We start from the raw sequence: 18,017 nt of genomic DNA on the forward strand, positions 1-18,017 counted from the left end.
CATTTCTTGCAAGACAGATCTTCTTGCAGTAGATTTCCTCAATTTTTGTTTGTCTGAAAATGTGTTCGGTTTTCCTTTACTTTTGGAGGACACTTGCTAAATCTAAGTTGGTGAGTTTTTTAGTCTCTAGTATTAAATATTTCACTCTCTTTTTGCTTTCATGGTTTCTGAGAAGTCAGATATAATTCTGTCTCTGTTCATCTATAGGTAAGGTGTTCCCCCCACCCTCCACTCCAGGGTTTTGTGTTTATGATTGCCTGTCTGTAGCTTGAAGTGATATACTTAGGTGTAGTTTGTTCTTTTTTCCCCTTTATATAGTCTAGTTGGTGTCTTCTGAGCTTCCTACATCTGTGGTTTGGTGTTTGACATTAATTTGAGGAAATTATCAATCATTGTTTCAGATACTTTTTTCCCCCCTTTTTTTCTTTCCCCTTCTTGTATCCAATTACATGTATGTTACATTTTTTGCATTTGTCCCATAGTCATTGGATATTCTAGTCTATTATTTTTAGTCTTTATTCTTTTAACTTTACATTCCTTGAAATTTCTATTGATGTATCCTTAAGGTCGGATAGTCTTTCCTTAGTTGTATCAGGTCCTAGTAAGCTCTTCAAAGATATTCTTTATTTCCGTCATATTATTTTTGATTTCTATACTTTGCTTTTGGTTGTTTCTTAGGATTTCCATCTCTCTGCTAATGTTGCTCATCTGTTAATTGTGTGATGTCTACTTCATCCATTAGATCACTCAGCATATTAACCACAGTTAATATAGTTGTCTAAAATTCCTAGTATGATAATTCCATCATCCTTCCCATGTCTGGTTCTGATGCTTGCTTCGTCTCAGCAATTTATTCATTTTCCTCCCCTTTAAAAAAAATTGGTATGCCTTGTAATTTTTCCTTGATAGTAGAACAGATGATGTACTGGTTAAAAGGAAGTGCTGCAGATAAGTCTTTAGTAATGTGGTGGTGAGGTGTGAGGGGAGAGAAAGTATTCTATAGTCCTATAATTAGGTCTCAGTTTTTAGTGAGCTTTTCTTTTCCTGCTGGACTCTGAACTTGATGAGTGATTATCAGTTTTTTCCTTCCTGTTAGGCAGGATAGGATGGCTAGAATGGCATGGAATTAGGTATTTCCCTTTATCTGGATCAGTTAGGCTCTGATAATATACTTTGGCAGGTTAGACTCTGGTTAATTCATTTCTCATGAGGATGAATTTTGTTAAGATCAGCACAGTTCTCCAGAATATTTAAAAATAGTTCCCTTTGTCTTCTTTTGGAAGAAGTGTGAGGGAGTTATTCTCCCATATTTACTGGGGGAACCTGGTTGAGCTCGTGGAGGTAAATCTTACAGTATTTTGGGGGCCCCATCTGACTGAGGCCTTTTGGAATTTTTAACTTTCAAAGTTGCCCATATTGACCCTCCAGCAATTTGTGGATTACAATTCAGGTTTTCTTTCTCTGCCACTAGTCACTGTCATGGTTTTTGCTCATTACTTTCTGCTTTGGTAAGTCCTGACTCTCCCTGTTTTCACGCTTGCGTCTCGAGTCCTGAGGGAAACAGTTTTTGCTTTGTGTGTTTCCATGTTATTTATTACTATAAAGAGTTGTTTATTTTAGTCTGTTCATCTCTTTGTTAGTGACCACTCCTAAGCATCTTACGTTAGGAACCACAGACTGGGCCTAGTAATGTTCTAAGAAGCAACATTTCATAAAATTAAAAAAATAATAAGTGTTTTGTACAGGAAACCAAATTAAACAAAAAGGAATTGAGGGCAGAAAATCTGCATACCTAAGCCTACAGTTCTTACTTACTTATAGGTGTGTAGAGAAATATTTACAAGGTGTATGGTGCCTTAAGCAGTATTGGCAGACATTGATTTTATAGTAATACAAATAGGTCAAGTAATAACTAACTATAAGTTTTAAAATAGATTTTATATCTTTCTCTATTATGAAATTCTCATCATCACTACATGTTCAATCCATATTCCTTTATTTTAGAAATAAAATTAAAAAATTTTGTTTAAGTGATTTATGATGTTACTTGTAAGCAACCTATAGTTTAATTTTTTAAAAACTGAGTTTGCTAATGTTTGTATCTGAGTTATCCTTAATGTGATTACTTATATTTTGGGGTATAAATCTGTCTTTCCCTGTGTGCCTCTGTCTGCTCTGTCCTTTTTATGTTCTTTTCTCTTTTCTTTATTACGTTCTTCTGGATTAATTGTTCATTTTCCACTGTTTTGATTTTCCTTTCTATTAGTTTGTTAGTCATACATCTTTCTTTTCTTCTTACAGAGGTCAAGCAGGAATCCTTGACTCATTAAAGTCTAATGAAAGTCATCAACCTTTCTTTACAATGTGAGCATTTTATAGCACTTTAATTCCATGATTCCAATGTGTGTACCCTTATTGACATATATTATATTTCTACCAATAGATTTTAAACTCCCTAAGATTATCATTGTTTTTTATAGTCAATATTCTTTTAGATTTATTCACATTTACTTTCTGATTACTTCTATCCTTTCTGCATCCCCTAACTTTCATACGAGATAATTTTCCTTCTATCTATTTCCATTCTCTTTCGTGTGGATCTGGAAGGAGCACAATCTCTCCACATTTATTTGTCTCCAGGTTTATTTATATTGCCTTAATTTTTGAATGATAGTTCAGATACACGTAATCTGAGTCGGCAATTAAATTCTTTTAGCACTTAGGACATATCACCCCATTGTTTTCTAACTTTTGTTGCTTTCTGGAAGAGGTCAACTGTATGTTCCCTTGAGGGTACTCTGTTCTTATTTGCTTTGGCCCCTTTAAAAATTTATTCTTTGTCTTCGATTTTCGGCAGTTTTACTGTGATAATCTGGGATTCATAATTGCTTATGGAATCTGTTATTTGGTTTCTTTGATTAGTTTTAGAAAACGGCCGCCAATATGTCTTCAGATACAGCTTCTGCTGCATTTTCTCATCTTGTTGAGATGTGATTTTGAGCTTGCCACAGCTTTCACTTTATCCCAGTGGTTCTCGACAAGGGACAGTTTTGTCTCCCATGGTATATTTGGCATTGTCTTGAGAGAGTCTTAGTTGCCCCATTTGGGAAGCAGGGTAATGCTGGTATTTACTGGGAAGAGGGCAGGGATACGGCTAAATATCCCACCTTGCATAGGCCGGCTCCCTCCGTAACAAAGAATCATCTGGCCCAAAATGTCAGTAATGCTGCTGTGGAGAAGCCTGCTTTGTTCCGTATATCTCATGCTCTTTTTCTGTAATATCCATTATCTCATCTCTCCAGGGTTCATTCAGTCTGTTTTCTGTTGACCTATATTCAGTTCATGAATTTTCTTATTGTGCCTATCTGTTGTTAGTCCCATTTACTGACTTGTTTTAAAAGTTTAGATGTTACATACTTTGGTTTTAGGATGTCTTTTTGGTTTTTCTTGTACTTTATAGATCTTAAGCTTATTCTAAATTTCTTTAAATGTGTTAATAAGAATTATTTTGCAGCCCCTCCCTGATAGTTCCATTCTTAGACACTTTATGCTTCTGTTTTTATTGTTGATTGTTTCTTTTGATTTTCTGTTCCATGATCTGTGCTCTTTCTAAGCCTGGCTGTTTTTGTATTTTGTCCCAGACAATATAGGGTAAAAATTGTAGAGGTAATTCGAGAGTCTTGAGAATACCCTCTTATTCCTTTATCATATTTGTTTCTGATTAACAACCAGCCTATGGGTGCCAGCAACCAAACTTTATTACCTGAACCTGATTAGGGGCTGAAAACATGAGAAGACAAGTTTTAATCAATCCCTGGAAAGACTGATCTGTTTCTGGTTCTTGCATATATGTACATTCAGGGCATAAATACAGATTTTACTAAGATCTTCTCTCTCTTTATGGAGTCCTGAATGATTTTAGGCATTTTTTAAAGAACTAGCACATGACTCTGGAAAAGTGACCCCCAATTTTTTTATTTTCTTAGGGATCTGTCCCCACCCTGATCTTGTCTTTGTCATTCTTCACTACTCTCTGGTATCTTCAAGGACATGACTTTTGCTTGTCTCCAGCTTTTTAAATAGTTCTTATTGGAAGGTCAGTGAGAACCACCTAGTTTATCATTCTAAATTAAAACAAATACCTCATGCTGTCATGAATACGTGGGAGCTGACGATCTCATGGAAGCAGAGAGTAGAATGGTGGTTACCAGAGGCTGGGAAAAGAAGGTGGGAAAGGGGGGCGGTAACAAGAAGGTGGTCAAGGGGTATGGAAATATGGTTAGATAGAAGGAGTAAGTTCTGGTAATTGAGAGTAGTCAAACAACAACTTACTGTATATTTCAAAATAGCTAGAAGAAAAGATTTGAAATATTCCCCAAACAAAGAAAAGATAAATGTTTTAGATGATGGATAACCTAATTACTCTGATTTGATTATTACACATTATGCACAAGTATCAAAATATCACATATACCCCCCTAAATATGTACAATTAGTATTATGTATCAATAAAAACTTATTCAGAGTGCACCTTTATAATTGGCACAGATTCATTACTGTTGAAATTTTATCCCTCTCAAACATGTTACAGCTCTGGGTCATAAGCCTACAAAATTCTTTTAATCTTTATAGATTGGGAATTATAAACATCTTTGCTAAAGGAATCTTGTGCATGTTGCCTTTCAAAGAATCACTGAAGATATTCCCCAAAGGGTTCAGCTCTCTCTGTGCTCCTGTTTCGTCCCTGACATGCTGTTAAAAGAAGAGAAATAGTCTTGTCATGGCAGAATGCCAATGAAAATTTACGCTCTCTTAGTGATTTATTTTAAAATTTAGGTTAGATAGGGTTTTACTCCTTCTCAGAGAAGAAGAGATCATTTGGCATCTTCTAATCTTACTTCCTATACTCTTTAATTTAGGTGTTTTCCTTAGTCAACATGAGCTATAAACTATTTCAGCGAAAAAAATTCCAAAAGTATTGTAAAATAGTGTCAATATGTGTATATTTATGTGTGCATAAACATACACACAGACCTACACACCTATCTTGTCATTACCTCTGCTTACTGAGTTTTTTTAATATATCAAAATAAGGCATCCCACTATTAAGTTGCCAAGATATCAAGCTTAAAGATACAGCAGAAGCCTTGGAGGCAGCTCCCAGCAAACCAAAGTAATTGACTGTGAGACTAACGTGAAACTAGACAAGGAATTATATAAAGCCCTTTATTATGGGTTACAAATCAGTGCAGAACAATGGGTTGTGGGAAAGGCCTGGCTATGTGGCTGACTACAGGCACTGAGTCAGATCATTGGGTGCAGGAACTGACCTGTCTCAATTGCAAGTAGCAGTGGGCAGAAGGCAAGGAAATTGTAGTTGTCATGGTAAGTGAATGTCACCTGTGAAAGATTCTCAGTGTGGGAAATGATTACTGAAAGCAAACTGTCTGAAAAGATTCCAGTATTGGGTAAAAGAAGTGGTGTCTCTACTCCAGACAGTGGACACAAAGAGGAAGGAGAAGGTATTTGCTTTATTTGTGGTGAGAAGACAGGTGTTAGGGTATCTCTTTAGCTGGTTTCAAATTTCAGAAATGTAAAATGAGTTTCTGATGTAATGTACCTATTTAAGAAGCTCACAGATATAATGTTATTATTAGGTATTTAGATGAAGAAAATTAGGTGAGGCAAATGATTTCTTCTTCTCTGAGAACAAGCAAAATACTACCTAATCCTGAATTCTAAAATAAGTCAGTAAGAGAGCAGAGGTTTTCACTGCAAGAATCTGTTCAAGTGCAAGTGAATAAAATTCACAGTGAAATCATTACTGAGGAAAGATTAGTTTGTTACTGTTCTCTATTAAGACTTTTTAAAAAATTTTCAAATTAATATGAGGGTGCAATTGTTTAGGTTACATTGTTTTCAATTGTAAGGTAATGTTCAAGTTTAGTTGAGCCCTTAACCTGGGGCATACTGAACATCCCCACATTTTGCACATTAGGTGAGATTCTGCCATTTCTCCTCTCTCCCCTTTCTTCCCCCTTGCTAGATTATATTTGTACTTTATTTCTGTGTGTGTGGGCTTGTAATGTTTATATATTGATTTCATATTAGTATTGAGTACATTGGATATGCATTTTGTTTCATTCTTGAGATACTTTACTAAGAAAAATGTGTTTCAACTCCATTCAGGTAAACACAAAAGATGTAAAGCCTCTGTCTTTTCTGAATAGTACTCCATGGTTATATGTATGCCACAGTTTGTTAATCCATTCGTGGATTGGTGGGCATTTGGGTTGCTTCCATGACTTGGCAATTGCGAATTGAGCTGCATTAACATTCTGGTGCAAACATTTGAAGTGATCTTTGACATGTTGGCTAGCTCATAAAGAGAGACCAGGTTTTTAATTTTGGAAGTTATTCTTTAATCCCATTTTAAAACTTTGAATTGCAGTATAGTGGATATTCATAAATGTGGCCCAATAATCAAAACCAAGTCAATGAATTATCAAAAAGGTATCACCACCCAAAACAGCTCTTCCTTCCTTCAGAGCAAAACTATTAGCTTATTTTAGACTAGTTTTGCTTTTCTAAGGAACTTCATATAAGAGAAATTACTTAAGTGCACGGTGTGTATTCTTTGGGTCTGGCTTTTTGGTTCAGTTTTATTTTTTGTAAGTCACTCAAGAGCCTGCAGCCCAGTCTTATTTATTTTTATTGTATGAATTTAATAGAGTTTATTGTTAAGTTGATAGATATTTAGATTGCTTGTAGATTTTGTCTATTACAGAGAACATTGCCATTAATATTCTTATTGTAAATGTCTTTAGAGCACAGGTATATGCATTTGTTTCTGGTCTATATATGGAAGTACAATGCTAGGTCATAAGGCAGCATGTTTTTAACTTTTCCAGATGATGCCAATGATGCCAAAAAATTTCCAAAATGGTTATACCAATTAACATTTCATCAACAGTGTATGAAAATTCTTATTGGTCTACAAACTCAACAACACTTGGTATTTTCAGTCTATTATTTAATATTTGGGAGGGTGTGGAATGATTTTCCTTGTGATTTCATATGTATATATATATATGTATTTTTTAATTGTAGGTTAATGTGGAGGTACAAACAACTAGGTTACAATGTTTGCATTTGTTAGGTAGAGTCCCTCTTGTAGGGACTCTGCACCCAAGAGGTGTGCCATATACCCTTACATTGTGCCCATTAAGTGATAGCACACCAATCCCTATCCTTATTCCCTTTTCCCTGTCTCTTATTCCCTCTCCCCCAGCTTGAATTGAGTTTTTCTATTATATGGGCATGTATTGGATCATCTACTGGCTTCATGGCTTCATATTAGTATTGAGTACATTGGACGCTTGCTTTTCCATTCTTGTGATACATTGTGAAGGAGAATATGCTTCAGCTCAAGTCTTCATTTTTTTTTTTTTTTGAGGCAGTCTTACTATGTAACCCTTGGTAGAGTGCCTTTGTGTCACAGCTCACAGCAACCTCAAACTCTTGCCTCAGCCTCCCAAATAGCTGGGACAGCAGGTGCCCGCCACAATGCCTGGCTATTTTTTTGTTGCAGTTGCCGATGTTTAGCAGGCCTGGTCCAGATTTGAACCCTCTAGTCTCTGTGTGTATGGCTGTTGCCCCCAACCACTTAGCTACAAGTGCTGAGCCAAGACTTCATCTTTTTTTATGGCCAAATAGTATTCCATGGTATACATATACCACAGTTTGTTAATTGCTAATCCATTCCTGGGTTGGTGGGCCTTTAGGTTGTTTTCACATCTTGGTAATTGTAAATTGAGCTGCGATAAACAATCTAGTGCAAATGTCTTTATGATAAAAGGAATTTTTTTCTTCTGGGTAGATACCTAGTAATGGGGTTGTGGGATCAAATGGGAGAGCTAACTGGAGTTCTTTGGATTCTCTTTTCAAAGAGGCTATACTAGTTTCTAATCCCGCCAGTGGTATAAAAGTGTTCCCTTCTCTCTACATCCACACTAGCACCTACAACTTTGGGACTTTGTGTTATAGGCTATTCTCACTGGGGATAGGTGATATCTCAGGGTGGTTTTGATTTGCATTTCTCTGATGATTAGGGATAATGAGCATTTTTTCATGTTTGTTAGCCATTCCTGCGTCTTCCTTAGAGAAAGTTCTGTTCCTGTCTCTTGCTCAGTGATAGATAGGATTATTTGCCTTTTTTTGTTGATTAATTTGATTTCTTTATAGATTCTAGTTATCAGTGCTGTCAGATTCATAATGTGCAAATATCTTTTCCCATTCTGAAGTTTGTCTATTTGCTTTAATTATTGTGTTCTTACCTGTGCAGAAGCTTTTCAGTTTAATTAAGTCTCATTTGTTTATTTTTGTTGTTGCAATTGCCATTGGAGTCGTCTTCATAAAATATTTCCCCAGGCCGACATCCTCAAGAGTTTTTCCCACACTTTCTTCTAGGATTTTTATCATTTCTTGTCTTAGATTCAAATCTTTTATTCATCTTGAATCAATTTTTGTAAATGCTGAAAAGTGTTGTTTCAGTTTTAGTTTTTTACATGTGGCCATCCAGTTCTGTGTACTATCTTCTCGGTAGATTCAGAAAAAGCATTTGATAAAATTCAGCATCTTTTTCTGACGAAAACATGAAAATAGGCACAGGTGACACATTTCTTAAACTGATTGAAGCCATCTAGATAAACCCACAGCTAACATAATACTGGGTGGAGTAAAAATAAAAGCTTTTCCGCTTAGAACTAGAAGCAGATAAGGATATCCTCTGTCACCACTACTATATAACATGGTGCTGAAAGTTCTAGCCATTGCAATCAGGCAAGAGAAGGATATTAAGGGCATCCAAATGGGGGCAGAGGAGGTCAGACCCTCACTGTTTGCTGATGATATGATCTTATACTTAGAAAATGCCAGAGACTCAACCACAAGACTCCTGGAAGTGATTATGAAATATAGTAACATCTCAGAGTATGAGTATAAAACCACTGTCCAAAGATCAGTAGCCTTTGTATATGTGAGTAACAGCCAAGTTGATAAGCAGATCAAGGACATAAACCATTCGCATTATCTTCAAAGAAAATGAAATGCTTAGGAATTTACCTACCAAAAGAAGTGAAGGAATGCTCTACAAAGAGAATTATGAAATCCTAAGAAAAGAAATAGGCAAAGACATTAACAAATGAAAGAACATACCATGCTCTTGGCTGGGAAGAATCAACATTGTTAAAATGTCTATTCTACCCAAAGCAATCTATATAGATTCAATGCACTCCTCATTAAAATGCTAACATTGTACTTTGAAGAACTGGAAAAAATAGTTCTTTGTTTTGTATGGAACCAGAAAAAACTCTGTATAGCCATGGAAATTCTTAGCAATAAAAATGAAGCCAAAGACCTCACTCTACAAGACTTTAGGTTTGTCCACAGTGATTGCCTTGTGATTTTAAACAGCAGTTTCCTGATTACTAGTGAGGTTGAAGATATTTTCATGTTCTAATTTTCCATTTCCATATCTTCTTTAGAGAAGTATATTTTCATGTCTCTTGCCTATTTTCTCTTTTTCTGTTTGTTTTATTTTGCATTGGTTTGATTTTTCCTTGTTAAATGGTTTGAGTTTTTGTTGTTGTTGTTGTTACATTTTGGACTTTGCAGACATGAGCCCTTAGTCATTGTCTTATTATTATTTTTACTGCTATAACATAATGCTCTAGACTGGGCAATTTATTTATACAAGGATTTTTTTCTTAAGATTCTGAGGGTTGGCAAGTTTAATATTGAGGTGCTAGCACATAGTAAGGGCTTTCTTGCTGCTTCAAAATACGGTGGGAGGCATAACATGGCAGAAGGGCAAAGAGGTGAGAAAAAGAACAAGAGGAGGTGTAGTCAGTTGTGAGATTAGACCTGCATAGTCCCTTCATGAATGTGGAGCCCTCATGACCTGCACATCTCTTAAAGGTCTCATCTCCACAACCATCCCAATAAGAATTAAATTTCCATGTGAGCTTTCTAAGGGAAAACATTCAAATCACAGCAATTTGTTATATATTTTTGCACAAACCTTCCCAGACTCTTGTGACTTTTCTAAATAAATACTTTATTCTCTCTTTTGTATAAGTTTAATAGATGTATATTTACAGATTATTGGTATCTTTTGATGAACAGGAATTCTTAATTTGAGTGAAGCCCATTAATAACTGATCTTATGGTGTCATATATAAAAAGTTTTTTCCTTTCTAAAGTTCATGAAGATACTTTTCTACAATTTCTCTTAGGAGTTTTTGTTGTTTTAGAGGCTTTTTGTTATTATCCTTTTGGCTTTCATATTTATATGTATAATTCACCTAGAATTGATTTTGTGTGAAGTTTTGGGAAATATCAAGTGATGGTTATTTTATTTTTCAAGAGTAATAAAAGTTTTTTTAGTGTAATATCTGCATGCCTGCCAAACTATATCACGTTCACATATTGTATTATCCACTATATTTATACCCAAAAGTACATTTCAGTTATTTAATGAGTGGATTATATGAAAAAATGGATAAGCTATGGAGATTTTTTTAATATTTAACACACATTAGTTATAGAACCTGTAGCAGGAAGGGCTATGAGAAGTCCTTGCCCCTAACCCCAGGTTTCCCATCATCATCTATTCTCCTAAGACAGATAACTTTTAATGGCTTTTATTTCAGGTTGTCACACCTGTTTTAATATTCTGCTTGTATTTCTCTTCTTCAGTTGATTAAAATAGATAAACATTCTGGACTACGAATAAGGTGTAAATATTTTCTGTAAGGATATTCTTAAGCTAAGCAAAGTAGATGAATCATCTGCTTGGCTATAGCTCGGCACTTGTCCTATTTGGCATAGAGTGATGAGTTAGCTACCTGTGACTGTCTGAAACCTGGCTGTTTGTGATACTCTAAATTAGGTTTCAGTTTTTTTCCTTACTAAATTAGGTGGCCTTTGTAAATTAGGAACTCGAAGCACAGAGATAGTCTCAGGCCAATGGCTTCCTGCTGATTTCCTTCAACAATTTGTTCATTAGGATCTGATGATGAAGGTTGGTGGCTATGAATTAGAAGGATATAGATTTTTTTTCTTTGGCTTTGGTTTTAATGCTTATAATCTTGCAGGCATAATGGGGACTGAAGACCCCATTCTTGGCAAGAGAAAACACACCCAGAAAAAGGGAGAAATTAAAAAGTAAGCTGAGTAAGTTGGAACAAAGGAAAGTCAACTAGTTTACCTTTAAACTAGCTGCTGCTAAATTTCTTATCTGAGAAGTTTCCTGCTTTTCCTATAACTCTGGCCTATTGGGGGTATAGCTTAGTAACATCCCTGTTAGGTCTGTAAACACTCTGAAGGAATAATGGCCACAGAAGATGCTGTGGAAAGGCCTGGCAAGCTACATTAACTAGGCCATTTCCTGCCCAGTTAACAGTCAAAGCAAATACTCATTGTGGAGATTTGTATTTGCTTGGGGCAGAGATCAAGGGAATAACTTGATGCCTGAAATGTGGGTAGGAGGCTTCTATCCCTTATCATAGAGGAAGACCTTCTATGGTGGTGATGAGAGGAAAATTCCTCTCTCCCACCAATTCTTCAGAGGAGATTGAGGCTTGTGGTATTTTACTGTACAGTGAACTAGCAGAGTTTAACATCTCCCTAGGATAGGGTGACCAGATTCTAACATCTGTAAGGCGGGACAACATGGCTGGGGGGCGGGGCAGGGGACGGCGCAGGGCAGGGCCTGACAACAAGGCAAACTTTGATAAGCAGTTCTCCATAATCACTTCTCAGCAATTATTTATTACAGTTAACATTATAAAATTAACAAAAATAATATAAAACTCATATTCTGGCGAAATAGCCATATAGCGGCCGAAAACCGTATATTCCCTTCTTGTTCTGTCCAGCCCGTTCATGCATTCTTTCCAAAAATCAGGACTTTTTTAAAACGCCACAGGACGTGGGACAAATTGTTGAAAAGCGGGACTGTCCCGCCAAAATCGGGACGTCTGGTCACCCTACCCTAGGAATATGTATATGTGACCTCAGACAGGAGGCTGCCCCCCACCTGCTCAGGTTCTGGATTTCTCAAGACTGCTCAGACCCTTAAAGTTAATGATTATAGAAACAATAGGAGCTGATACGTTCACACAGAGAAACTGCTGGTGTCTTTGTTCTCTTCCTCATCTTACCCTCTTGGCTAATGAGCAAACAGCCTTCAGTAAAAGCCGAGTGGAACAGACACTTGGGGCCACTGTCAGAACCCCACAAATGGTGGTCCCCTGGGTTCCCACCTTTGAAAGTTCTATCCTGTATGTCTTGTCTCTTTCTTTCTTATCATTTCTAACTTCATATTTCTTCAGTTGGTCACCGCCGGATCCACAGGTCTTAAAGGACCCTACCCCAGGTGTGTGTCACTTCGGGCCTTCCTCTAGCTGCCGATTTGCATCCCTGAGTGTGTGCCGAAACTCAGATGGTCTACCTAAGACCTCCTGAGCACCAACCCGTGCAGTCCCCTTTATGCTCTGACAAGATAAAAGAAACTATCATGAACCAAGAGAAACTCGCCAAACTGCAGGCACAAGTGTACATTGATGGGAAAGGAACTGCTCGCAGAAAGAAGGTGCTTCACAGAACAGCTGCAGCAGATGATAAAAAACTTCAGTTCTCCTTAAAGAAGTTAGGGGTAAACAATATCTCTGGTATTGAAGAGATGAATATTTTTACAAACCAAGAAACAATGATCTACTTAAAGAACCCTGAAGTTCAGGCATCTCTGGCAGCAAACACTTTCACCATTACAGGCCATGCTGAGACTAAGCAGCTGACAGAAATGCTACCCAGCATCTTAAACCAGCTCGGTGCAGACAGTCTGACTAGCTGGAGGAGGCTGGCTGAAGCTCTGCCTGCACAATCTGTGGATGGAAAGAACCACTTGCTCCTGGAGAGGATGATGATGGTGAAGTTCCAGATCTTGTGGAGAGTTTTGATGAGGCTTCTGGGAATGAGGCAGACTGAATTGAGTCAATTTCTGAAGATGAAACTGAAGAAGTTACTGTGAGCTGCCATTTTATATTATGATTGCTTTTTAAAATTGTTTTTGTTTATGGATCTAATAAAATCTAGATCTCTAATATTTTTAAGCCCCCTCCCCACCAAAAGGACCCTACCTCCCTGGGTGAGACCCTGGCATAATGTAACTCTGAAGAAAAATCAAAATAAAAATTTCCCAAAGCATTATAGCAAATCAAAATCTTTCTACACTAATTTAGACATAGTCTCTTTTATGGCTGAGTAGAGTTCCATGGCATACATATACCACATTTTAGTAATTCATTCATGTATTGATGGGCACTAGGGTTGATTGCACTTCTTTGCAAGCATGAATTGTGCTGTAGTAAACATTTGAGTGTGTCTTTTAAATGAAATTACCATTTTTGTATGTTCACCTGAAAAACTTTGACTTTGTTGTCATAGCTTATATGACGGCTATCCAAAAAGTAGCCAATTGTGGATTTTTTTTTTCTCCCCATGTTACATAGCTGGATACGTTCCAGACAGACTTTATATAGTAAATGAAATATGTTAGGAGTTTTACAAATTAACTGGCCAAAAACTTTAAAAATATTCTTTTTGAAAAAAATACAAAATAAAAAGTGCTACCTTCAAAAATTTTCATCAAATGTTTGTACTCAGCAAATTTGTGGAACCATTAAACCAATACTCCTTTTTTACATTTGCCTAAAATATCTGTAGATTAAAGATGAAGAAAATTTCTTTTCTTTTCTTTTCTTTCTTTTTAAGACAGAGCCTATGTTGCCCTTGGTAGAATGCTATGGTGTAATAGCTCACAGCAACTTTAAATTCCTGGACTTAAGTGATTCTCTTGTCTCAGCCTCCCGAGTAGCTGGGACTATTGGTGCCTGCCACAATGCCCAGTTATTTTTTTAGAGATGGGGGTCTCACTCTGGCTCAGGCTGGTCTCGAACTCCTGAGCTCAAGCAAATCTGCCTATCTTGGCCCCAAAGTCTGGGATTACAAGTGTGAACCAACACACCCATCCAATTTATTTATTTTTTGAGACAAAGTCTCACTTTGTCACCCTAGGTAGAGTGCCGTGGCGTTATATCTCATAGCAACCTCAAACTCTTGGGCTCAAATGATTCTCTTGCCTCAGCCTCCCAAGTAGCTGGGACTACAGGTGCCTGCCACAATGCCTGGCTATCTTTTTGTTTTGTTTTGTTTTTGAGATGGGGTCTCACTCTTGCTCAGACTGGTCCCCAACCTGTGAGCTCAGACAATTCACCTGCCTCAACCTCCCAGAGTGCTAGGGTTACAGGTATGAGCCACACGCCTGGCCAAGAAAATGTCTTGATTGAAAATTTAGGTGGCAGGTGTGGTGGTAGTCCCATATAGTTGGGAGGCTGAGGCAGAAGTATGGCTTGAGCCCAAGAGTTTGACTACAGCCTAGGAAACCTTGTAAGACCCAATCTCAACAGAAAAAAAAAGAAGAAGGAATAACAGATATGTTGATAAAAATTGACAGTGTTCATAGAATCCTGATGTTTGCAAACGTTCAAGTCCTTGTCCTGTTGGTAGTTAGAGGTCAGGATCTATAAGGATATATATACTTTATATCTGGGATATTTTAAGCAGGAGTATTGCTCTGACTCTGGTGTGAAGCTTCCCTGTTACGTTCTATCAGTGGTCTTGTTACAACTCCAAATTAAATGGAAACTGCATCACAGACATTCCTCTCAGTCCTTAGGCCAAGGAGTGGCCACAAGTGGTACTGACTCGTGTTCCTAGGAAAGAGAGCCTTTAATTCAGCTTCCTGTTCTCTGGGACTTTAAAGCACAGCTAACAATGATAGCAGCGGCCAGGCGTCCTGTTTTCTTCCCTGCTGAGGAGGCAGGGTGGTTTGGACCCAACATCCTGTTGTGTGCGTGAAGCAATTAATGCAGAGTCTGTGGTCCAGGACAAGCCTTTGACAGTGTCCATCAGGTATGCATTGAAACAGCAGTGTACAGATGGAAGATTTATTGTTTTGGACAGAGAAAATTATGGGCCTTAGATTAAAGTAAAAGCTGAAAAGGAATATTCACGGCAGCAAATTTTTCCTTTCCTGGGGGTGTTTTTATATCAGTGGGAAGCAGCTGGTCATTGATGTGTTGGCACAAGGAGCTTTCTGGGATTTTTCCAAATATCACTTGAAAGCATACAGAATTAGATGATCCAAGTATTTTTTAAAAGTGATTAAAACTTAAATAGAGGAAATGAACACCAGAGTGGGATACATGGCATATCTTTGTCTGGATTGGGAAGAGTGCACCTATTTCAGAAATGCCAGTCCTTTGGAGGAAAGGAGGCTTTTGACTTTATTATTGAATTTTCCAGGAAATCTGCAGAGGGGTTTGGGTGTGGTGCTGAGGGCTGGGATTCAGGGCCTGTCTTCCCACAAGATGTATCTTTGGGTGCATCGTACATACTACGTATCTCACTGTCAGCGTTCGAAAAGAACCTTAAAATAAGACCATCTCTGTCTATGTAGTAACTTTTAGTGTTTTCGAGGCACTTCCACTTATTTTTGTCTCTTTTTTTTGAGGGGGGGGCTAGGGATTTGGGGCAGATGCGTGCAATTGCTTTTTTTTTGTTTGTTTGTTTTTGAGATAAGAGTCACCCCTGGGCCCTGAGCACAGTGCAGTAATATTATCACAGCTCACTGCAACCTCAGATTCCTGGGCTGGAGGCATCCTGCTGCCTCAATCTCCTGAGTTTCTGGGACTACAGGCATGTGCCATGATGCCAGCTGGGTTTTTAAATTTTTTTTTTTTGTGGAAATGGGGTCTTGCTCTTGCTCAGACAAGTCTTGAACTTCTGAGCTCAAACAGTTCTCTCACAGTGCTAGGACTACAGATGTGAGTCAGGACGCCCGGGTATTTTTGTCTCTTTGAGGATCATGTGACATGGTGTTACATTATTGTAATATGACATTGTAGAACATAAACCTAGATCCTCTGCATTTTTTAATTTCCAGGATCTTTTTGAATATTCATTCCAAAAAAGTATTATGAAATCATGAAGATGTTTAAATAGGTGACCAGTGAGATTTTATTTTCACTTTGAATTACTAATTATTTTTGTCTGACATGTTTTACTCCATGGCAGTTATTTTTCTGTCTAAAGTTTGAACTGTCAGGTTGGCACCTACATCCTTTGCTGTGGTCATCGTGATCCTTGATAGGATCTTCTATTTTCTTATTCTGGCACAGAATAAAGTGTCATTGTATGTATCTCTCACTACACACTGGGATTTGCCTTTGTTAGGGAGTGGTTTTGTGAGAAATCATAATATATTTGGAAACCACTGATGGACGGGAGGTGATGAAAGAAATTCTGACTTGAATCTAAGTAGGTATTTCAGAAAGAGACAACTAAGCAAATGTGAAGTACAAATATACATGGTTTTGTTTTCAAAAAAGGTCAGCATCAAAGGAAGATGTGAGTGAGTACTTACATGTAAAAGACCCACTGCACACTTGGGTTTCAGTGCACCACGTGTAAGGGAAAGTAGGGGGCTGTGTTGGACACTACAGAAGGGCTTCAGTGTCCAAGCTCCAGTAAGAAAGTAATTATTATTCTAAGAGATCTGCAAATCAAAGTAGAAAGGCAATAAATAAATAAGGATATGCTAGGATTCAAAGTTTACCACCTACAAATTATCTAACAGAATTGCTGGAATAATGTGCTGGTTATGCAAAACTGAAAACAAACTAAGCAGAATAAGTGGGGTATAATAAGTACAAATGCAGGTGGTGCCTGTGGCACAGTGGGTAGGGTACTGGCCCCATATACTGAGGGTGGCGGGTTCAAACCCGGCCCAGCCAAACTGCAACAAAAAAATACCTGAGTGTTGTGGTGGGTGCCTGTAGTCCCAGCTCCTCAGGAGGCTGAGCAAGAGATCACCTAAGCCCAAGAGCTGGAGGTTGCTGTGAGTTGTGATGCCAAGGCACTCTATCGAGGGTGACAAAGTGAGACTCTGCCTCTAAAAAAAAAAAATGGTAAGAGTATAGAAAATTTGACGTTAAGCCTCATTAAGTGTCAGTTATCACTTAATCTGTAACCCAGATTTTAGACTTCATTCTAAAAACAGTCCTGGAGGGGTGAAGGTAGTGTGTTTCAGAGGTAGGAAAGCAGGGAATATACATTCTAATATCTTGAGAGTGTCTCTGTATCAGCTCTCTGTATACACACATATATTAACACCAGTTTTTCATATACTATATATATACACACACAAACACCAATTTTATGTAAATATATAGACATATTTGTGGGCTGATTTGTGAAGACATAGATAAACCAAGTTATGTATTTTCAAAAATAGATAACTACTTTAAGAATAGAAATAAGATTAAAAATTTCAACCCTTAAAGAGGAATCATGGAACAAAGAAAATTGGGCAATCCAGTGGAATTAAAAGTGGTTTTAGAAAACACAACAGGAGACTGGTAAACAGGTAACACATTATGATGACAGAAACAGGTTGCTCAATCTTATCTATAATCACCATGTCATGAAATGGAATCCAGATTTCATTTATAAAGCCAGCTATATGCCAGTTTTAGGAGATAGACTTCAATCACAAATACTCAGACAAAAATAAATAGATAAGCAGGAAGATGGGGAGAAGCTACAGCAGGCAGGTGTGAACGGTGGGCACAGTGCTGCATCTCACTCCCAGGAGGAAAGCCACTTGCCAGAGGCATGAAGGGAGGGAGGGGCCTAACTGAGGCATGAAGAGAGGGAGGGGCCTAACTGAGGCATGAAGGGAAGGAGGGGCCTGCCAGAGGCATGAAGGGAGGGAGGGGCCTAAGTGAAGCATGAAGGGAGGGAGGGGCCTGACTGAGGCATGAAGAGAGGGAGGGGCCTAAGTGAGGCATGAAGAGAGGGAGGGACCTGCCAGAGGCATGAAGAGAGGGAGG

The 18,017-nt window shown here is 37.8% G+C and overlaps 1 protein-coding gene and 1 pseudogene across 1 annotated transcript in view; both read left to right on the forward strand.

The window, feature by feature from the left end:
• Positions 1-18,017, forward strand: part of CHRNA7 (cholinergic receptor nicotinic alpha 7 subunit) — a 140,961-nt gene that overhangs the window by 17,282 nt on the left and 105,662 nt on the right. The window lies entirely within an intron of this gene.
• On the forward strand, positions 12,581-13,050 carry LOC100950876 (annotated as a pseudogene).

Source organism: Otolemur garnettii, unplaced genomic scaffold (genome assembly GCF_000181295.1).
Source record: "Otolemur garnettii isolate 467f Iridium unplaced genomic scaffold, OtoGar3 scaffold00194, whole genome shotgun sequence".
Lineage (NCBI taxonomy): Eukaryota > Metazoa > Chordata > Mammalia > Primates > Galagidae > Otolemur > Otolemur garnettii.